The sequence below is a fragment of the Melozone crissalis genome, unplaced genomic scaffold (assembly GCF_028551555.1).
Source record: "Melozone crissalis strain CALT ecotype California unplaced genomic scaffold, PUWL_Pcris_2 ptg000017l_1, whole genome shotgun sequence".
NCBI classification, from domain to species: Eukaryota; Metazoa; Chordata; class Aves; order Passeriformes; family Passerellidae; genus Melozone; species Melozone crissalis.
In genome coordinates, this window is record NW_026535795.1 from 8,184,289 (window position 1) to 8,192,527 (window position 8,239).

General features: G+C 54.4%; 1 protein-coding gene across 1 annotated transcript in view; it reads right to left on the minus strand.

The window, feature by feature from the left end:
* CDH22 (cadherin 22) overlaps positions 1–4,595 on the minus strand; it is a 77,275-nt gene extending 72,680 nt beyond the window's left edge. The window contains exon 1 of the mRNA XM_054274428.1: positions 4,532–4,595. The gene's annotated coding sequence lies outside the window, so the exon portion shown is untranslated. The remainder of the gene's footprint in view (positions 1–4,531) is intronic.
* Positions 4,596–8,239: the final 3,644 nt, after the last annotated feature.

Here is an 8,239-nt window from a genome sequence, read left to right on the forward strand (position 1 = left end):
CATGGGTGGCACTGCCAGAGCACGGCAGTGAGTAAAAGCAGGACAGCAGAACAGGGCACACCAAGTGCAGAATTCCCAGACAAGAGCAGGAGGGCAGGACTGGGAACACAGAAGTGCTGCCCTTGCTGCAATGAGTATTATTGCAGCCTTGCCTTGTGTTCAGTGAGCTGTCCTGACATGGGGCACCCAGCAGAAAGGAGACACTTTCTGAAAAGCACCCTGATTTCCAGCTTGCAGATGTAGCAGCAATGAATGATGCAGTCAAGCCTGGCCCTTGGGCTGGAGCAGATGGACCAGCTCTGGGCTGGCTGCCTCTCCTGTGCCCCAGGGCACAACTACACCTGCTTTCAAGAAGGAAAATGCAGGGGCCTCAGCTTAGCAGGGTCTGTCCCCCACCTTTTAGGCAAAGCTGCCTTCTAGGAGGTCTGGGGAGAGCCACCCCAGCTGACACTGGTGTGTGCCCTCACCGCCACCCGGGCTGGGTCAGCAGTGTGGAAGCAGCTGAGACAGCGCCTGGAAACCTGTGTGGACACAAAAGGCATGCCCAGCCACGGAGGCACAGGCACCCAGACACCCCCATGCTGTGAACAGTCTCTCCTTGTGCTCCCACCTCCCAGCACAGTCCTGCACCCCTCTTTTCTGCACATGCACCAGGAATCATCAACAGCTAAGGGAGCTCTGGGACTGCCATGGGCCCCACACGCCCTTGCTCAGGCTCACAGTGTCCCACAGGCCTCAGAAGAAGGTGCTGTAATGCTGGCAAAGAGCTGAGACATCCATTTGCAAGAAGAATTCCAACCACACTGCAAGAGGATCTGAGGAACAGCATCCCAAAGAAGATCCACAGCTGGACCTAGACCCTCTGCAGGCATCCCAGACAGCCCTGTGGGGTAACAAAAGGCACACACTGCTGGAGAAATATCCACTTTTGCTACCCAGAACCAGCACAAAAATGCCATCCAACAACCATTCCCCAACAGGATACAACAGAACTCCCTTCTTCCTGCCACAAAGGACAATAAAAAGAAAGAAAAAATGCAAGAGATACGGAGCCAGGCTAAGGTAAGGTCTGGACTAGACTCTGAAAGCAAAGTTGTTGCAAAGGATAAAACTGAAAATTACTGTAATGTGCTGTATTCCTTTTATGGACTTCGCAAATAATAGAAAGTGATGACTACATGAAAAGGAAACTGTGAACTAACTGGAGGATGGGTCTCTGCAGTGGCTGCCAGCAGGAGCACAGCCCCGTGCCTGAGCCCTCCACAGCTCTCCAAGCAGAAACCAACCCACAAACTGGACACAACTGCAGAGAGAGATGTCCCACAGAGCTGAGCAGGCAGGGGACACCCAGCTCATGCTGGGTGAACAGCTGGGTCCAAGTCCAACCCCATACTCCAAGTCTGCGGCGATTTGCTGTCAAAATCCAGCCACAAAGACTTGGCTTTTCTGCTGGGGTAGAGCAGGGACTTCACAATTGACACAGCTCACAGGGACATGCAGGCATGAGACCCGAGAATGCAGCAGCAGCCAAGGCAAAGGACAGAGCTCTGTGCCCTCACCTGCAGCCCAGGACTGCCACACACCTGAGAGCAAGGTGACACAGGGGACCTGCTCCCTGCAGAGCCAAGAGCACACGGTGCTGAGGGCATTCCCAGAGCAACCAACAGCCTGAGGCAAAGCTGGTGGCATCCCTCCCCATCGGGCACCCCTTTCACAAAGAAACACCATGGGATAAACTGGTGGTAAGACAAAAGAGATCCTGAGAACAGCAAGGAGCTGCACACCGTGTCCACCTACAACCTCGGGCAAGCAATCTGCTTGGGATTCACACCCACCTCATCTTTACATGTAATTTCTCAAGAAAGCAGATCACTCAAAATGGCCTGTGCCTCGGGATATGCATGGACTTATCTGCAGAGAAGTGTCATTGCTTGTAAACCCAAACATAGTTGCATAACCACATGGTTAAAAGATAACAGCACAAATTCATACATGGCTGTATCCTTATGCACGAATACTCTTCAGCGACATGATGTCACAAGAACCCAAGTGTCACCACACCATTTCTTTTTCAAACTGTTTTCATTTGCTTTTAAAATGTAGGCTTTTAAAATATAAAAACTAATCATTTGAAAAAATAAGTAATTGTACTTTAAAGAAATAGCAGCAGATTAAATCCCACCTGAAGTCCAGTTTTGTTTCAAAGCTTTCACGAACAATCTAATCCTTCTAATGAAATAAAGTCTTTGGGTTGAAAAAGGGGCTTCAAATAAACAAACATTCCCTCTGCAACATTTCCAGCCAAATTTTACTGCTATGGGATAGTGATTATGAGCACAAAAGTAAAATTTGCTACAAAAAAAGCCTTGCTAGCTCAATATTATTTTTAATGTGCAAAAAAAAAAAAGCCCAAAAGCTGACCAGACAATATAAACAACAAAGAGCAAATTGTGACCCTTTTCTCATAATCCTTAAACACAAGAAAGAACTATGACTCTTTCAAACATGACATTTAAATCATGAAAATATGGTATTTTTTGGGATGGAGCTAGTAAGAATAGGATTTTAACTGTTATTTTTAACCCAAAGACAACCTTTTCTTTCCCTTTTTTTTTTTTTTTTTTTTTTTCTGGAGGCCTGCTAGCTTCTTTTGAAAAAGAGTTTTAAAACTGACCTTGTTCCAGTAGCCACTTGTCTGTCATAGGTATGAAATCACCATATCATATTATAAAGTGTCAATGCACCAAAAAGCAAAGGGCATTTTTTTTTCCCCCAGAAGGAACAAAACTGGCTTTTTTACCTATGAAACAGCACATACTTTTTCTTTCATGAGCCCACCAATTTCAGCACGGTATTATTCGGCAGCCGGCATTTCATACAGAGACCAAACCTCACTTGCTCTGACCCTCACCTCACTGGAGCAGAGATGTACGTGAGACAAAAGTCAGCACAGAATCTGGGCCACCTTATTTAGATTTCAGCGGGCTCTACCCTGTGCTGCTCTCAGGGTGCTGTCAACATTTCAGGGAATTCATCAATGAGCAGCACAACCACCTTTTGGCCTTGAACACAAACAAACACAGCACCAGCACAGAGGAACCGTTTCAGACTTAAAGCCAGAGAAACAATTTATTTTCAGCATTTAAAAACTGATGTACCAGGACAATGATCTCCAACCCTGATAATTGTTTGCTGCAAATACTCATTACCCAGCGCTCTTGAAAGAAGTGGAGAGCGTTCATCAGCCTCATAGGGAAAACATGGCAAAGCCCAGGTTCTGAGCAATCTGCGAGTACAGAGACTGCAGGCTTCAGCCATGCTCTGTGCATTGGGTACTCTGAAGAGACAGAAACAGGTCCCAAAGAAACAGTCATGAGCTGAGATTTCCTCAGTAGTATGCAAGCCTGTGTTGCAGCACAGCATTTTAACAGCGCAAGGACCAACCCAGGAGCAGGGAGAGAGAGGCACATTCCCCCATTCATTTCCTCAGGCCATGCAAACAAGCTCAGGAGAACCAGAGCTCTTCGAAACCACCCACCCATCCTTCAGGTCCAAAGGCATCCCTGAGGTGCGCGGCACTGTCTCATGAAGTTCAGTCTGAACTCCCGAGCCTGCCCCTCCTCGCCGCTGCCTACACCATCACCCCTACAACTGGTGCTGTTCATGCATAAAACCAGGGTAGGTGAGGAGACAGGGCAGATGTCCCCAGACTGTGCAGGATGTTAAAAGTGTCAGAAACCAAAGGAAAACGAAGAGGCATCAAGTGCATCGCTCCACTCCCAGGGAGCCCAGGGTGGGTGAGAGGCACCTGGCGAGGCAGCGCTGGGCCAGGGCACGCAGGGAGCAGATGCGGCTGCAGATCCCGCTCCCAGAAGGCCTGAGCACAGCTGGTTGGGAACCACATTTTAAATGAGGAAAGTGCTAGTTTTAGAACAGTTATTTTTAGTTTGTTGTTAGAAAAAAATGTGGCTCTGTGAAGGGAGATGTTACCCGGCCGGCTCTAAGGGCTCCCGCTGGGTCCCTCGGGTATGGCAGCCACACATCCACACGCGCCCAAAGCAAATTCCGTGAGGAATGGGCACGGAATGGGTACGGAATGGGTATGAAAGCTCCGTTCTCAGTGAGAGAAATGGGGAGATGGATCGTGGGTAGGAAGGAGCCCGAAGAGAATGTTTTAAGATACCACCGGTGAAAAAAGGAGCCGCAGCTCTTCAAGCACCGAACTGTTTTAATTGGAGGGTGTGCACGGACCCGCAGCTGGCGCGGCCGCGCTGGAGGCATCAAACCTCTGGCTTCGCCCGCCGACACCAAGGAGACCGGGACACACCGGGGCACACCGGGGAACCCCGGGACTGCCCGGGACTGCCCGGCCCGAGGCGGCGGCGACCCCGGGGCCGGGCCGAGCCCGCGCTCACCCGCGGGGAGCGCCCGCCGCAGCCCCGCCGAGCGGCGGCAAAGTTTGCGGCGCGGCGAGGGACGGAGAAGTTGGGCTCCCCCGCCGCCCCCCAGCCCCCGCCCGCCCCGCTCTTACCTGGGGCGGCGGCCGCGGCGGCTCCCCCGCGCCGGGCGCTCGGCCTCCCGCGGCATCCTGCGGGCCCCCGCGGCGCGGAGCGGAGCCCCGGCAGCCCCGGCAGCCGGGCACGGAGCGGAGCGCAGCCCCGGCACCGAGCGGAGCGGAGCCCGGCAGCGGGGCACGGAGCGGATCTCAGGCTCGGCGGCCGGGCACGGAGCGGATGGCAGCCCGGGCAGGCGGGCACGGAGCGGAGCGCAGCCGCTGCGCCCCGGCACGGAGCGGATGGCAGCCCCGGCAGCAGCGCGGAGCCCCGAGCGGCGGCGGCGGCGAGCGGAGCCGGTGCTGGCACCGGGCGGGCAGGGCGCAGGCGGGGCGCGGGCGGCGGGAGCGCGGCGGGGGCTGCATGTGCGGCGAGAGCCGCCTTCCTCCCCCTCGCTCCCTGCCTGCTTCCCCTCCTTCCCCGCCAGCCCAGCCCTGCCCAGCCCTGCCCGGCCCGGCCCAGCCCAGCCTCTGCTGGAGACTCTGAGAATGCAGCGAGCGCCGGGTCCGCGCCCCGGGCTGGCCCCGGAGCCTCCCCCAGGGACCCGCCCTGGGGACCCGCCCGTTCCCGGGATGCGGCCCCGCTCCCCCGCGGGCTGGCGCGGCCCCCGGCGGGCGGCTCTGCCCTGCCCGCGGCTCCGCTCCGCTCCCCAGCCCGCGGTGCCCCCGCCCCGTGCCCGCATCGCCTCCGCCGCCCCGGGGCCTCGCCGGCCGCCCCGGGGGCGGGAGCGGGGCGCGGACGGGGGCAGGGGCAGACTCGGCCACCCCAGGTAAGGATCAGCCCTCCTGTGCCCGGCACTGAGATCCGACTCAGTGCGTGGAGCGCGGGGCTGAGCCGGGGTGCCGGGCATCAGAGAGACCCCAGCCCACACTTCTGCTGCCTTTGGATGGTGCCAGACACTGATGGCCCAGTGGCATCGTAGCAGGAGCTCTGTCAGGGGCTCTGGGCATCTCTGGGGCTGAGCCTGGGGCTGTCAGACCCTCTCCCACTGGGCACCATGGCTGTTGGCATCCTCAGCACCCACCTCAGCTCTTTGGTGCCTTCTGCAGAGTCTTGCTCGAAGCGTGGTGGGCACTGTCCTGACTCAGCAGCTTTTGAGGGTGCAGGGGCAGAAGTGGCAGCACAGTTGTTGCCTTCAGTAGAGTCACACACCAGCTGCAGGATCCACAGACCAGTCTGGGCCAGTGGAAGATGGAAGCAGGAAGAAGCTCAAGGCTAGTGAGACTGCAGCACTGTATTTGGAGATGGATAAACCTTGCAAGTCAGGTTTTAGTCACAGCTCAGGCAAGCAGGCTCCAGTGGGACATTTCCCAGTCTCCACTGCCCAGACACTCACATCTTACCTGGAGAAAATGCTCTCCTGTGTTCACAGCATCCTGTTATTTGGCCTTGGAGTTTGGCCCTGAAAGGAACACAAGAGAACACCAGAGGAGGGAATGCAGTGTTGCTCCATTTGTACAGCACCTTGTGTACAAGACAAACAAATCCTCTGCTTGGCCAATTTGGTCAAGAAACAGTAGTAACCCAGTAGCAGGTTAACCACAAATATGTGGATCTGGTGCTTCCTGTTCAGGCAGGTGCCCTGAAGGTGAGGGAGAGGTGAGGGGAAAGCAAAAGAGAGGCTCATAAGCACAGCATGGACCCAGGAGGAGTGGCTCCTCCTTTCCAGGAGCAAAAGATGAGCAGGATGCAGACCCAGCAGCAGCTCTGGCAGCTTTATTTCCCACCTTTGCACTGGCTGGCACAAGGCTTCCCACCACCCTACTGCTGCATGACTCCCACCCTCAGAGGCCAAGGCGACCCTCAAGACATCCCAGGAAATGCTCCACATCAGCCCCTTCAGACACAGAAGCATCTAGAAATGTCCTCAATCCCAGTGTGAGACTGAGAGACCTGCCAGCTGCAAGCACTGCTGCCAAAGTGGATCCCACTTGAGCCTGATGCTCTTGTAGGGAAAGGAGCAAAGCCTGGAGCACAGCTGCTGCTCTGCTAACACAGTCTGCAAACAGAGATTGTGTGCTCAGTGCCAACCCAGCCCCGGGACACCTGCAAGGCTCTGGTGCCAGCTAGGACACTGGCACTGGGAACACCCAGATCCTTCCCCTGGGGCAGCCGAGAGGTCACCTCGCACACTGCAGGTGGAGCTGAGCCCGCTAAACTGGTGTGACACTGGGAGGAGATGGTCCCAGCACTTGTCTGTAGCCATGGTGCCCTTTTCCAGCCTGTTTTTGCTGACACAGAAGATTTCTCTCTCCTCCCACTGCCCCCTCCCCTGTGGTACAGCCTCTCCATGCCTGATCTAGTTGAAGAAGTCCCTGCTTATCACATGTGGGTTGGGCTAGCTGACCTTTAAAGGTCCCCTCCAACCCACACCATGCTATGATGACTCCATGGTTCCATGCCCCCTTGCTGCTGCCATGCAGGTGCTGGTAAGGCCAGGCAGCCTGACCCTCCCAGCTCCCAGATGAGCCCAGGAGAGCACCACAGTGAGGCACTTTATGACAGTCCTTCCATGACACCCAAAACCAGGGGTGCTTCAAATGGCCAGGAGCCACCACGGGGAAGCAGAGATGGAGGATGCAGAGCAGGAGAACCAAGAACCACCAGTGACATGGTCACTCCTGTGGCTCCCCATGACCATGAGTGCAGACTCCACAGCTGTGTCCCAGCCCCTCTGAGAAGCTGACATGTCACTGCCATGTCATGTCTTGTCTGTGCAGTGACAGAAGGATGGACAGGTTATCCTTTGGCTTTGCTGCCATCCCCTTTATCTCCATGAGAATTTAGTCCCCATCTGGCTTCTCTTTTTCTCTTATTCTCATCACTGCTTTACCCCAGTGTTTAAATAGCTCTTTTGTATTTTTTGGCTTTCCTCTACCTGCAGCAGTGTTCCCTTACTCTGTTATACTCTCCCCATCTCATTGAGCTCCAGGCCCCTTGCTTTGTTCTCTCCCTATCTCTCCCTTTCTTTCTGCTGGTGCCTTGTTCCTTTTCTTGTTGTGATTTGTCTTCTCTGCTCTGTCCCTTTCACTCTTCTATTCTCCTTATCTCTTTTTGCTTCTTCCTCTTCCTTTTCCCAGTCTTTGCACTTCCCCCCTTCCTCTCTGTGCCTTTGTCTGTAAGGAGTTGAAAGTTAAAAGCTTTTCCAACTTGATCCTGAGCAGCTTTCCCTGGTGCTTTCATCTCCACAACACATTTGTAAAACTGCTCAGACTGAAGAGCCATGACATGAACAACTGAAGAAATATCAGAAAGAAACAGGACTCCCAACATGGAATGGAAATCTTCCTTTTCCAAAAAAAAAAAAATCTCTGTTTCACTAGCACTGAGATTTTTCTCTCCACAGCTCCTTAAAACACAACATAAAACCCATTTACCGCCATATAAAACCCATTTACCAAGATTTCATTTTCCTGGCCTCATTCTCCTTCCTGGAGACTTCCTGGAGTTCTGTAGGAGGTAGACACAGGGGAGCCTGAGAGCTCCCCATCATCTGCCAAAGAATAGCTGTGACCAACCTGTTCTGCCTTCCCCATCTCTAACAGGTCCTGCCAGGTGTGTCAGTGCTGTATCACAAACTGCTGTCCAGAGGGAAGTGCTGCTCACACCAGGAAAGGTGCTCTGGCTCTTGTCCAACCCTGCTCCTGCTCTGCCTTCATGCAAAGATGGCAGAGACCTGGCAAACT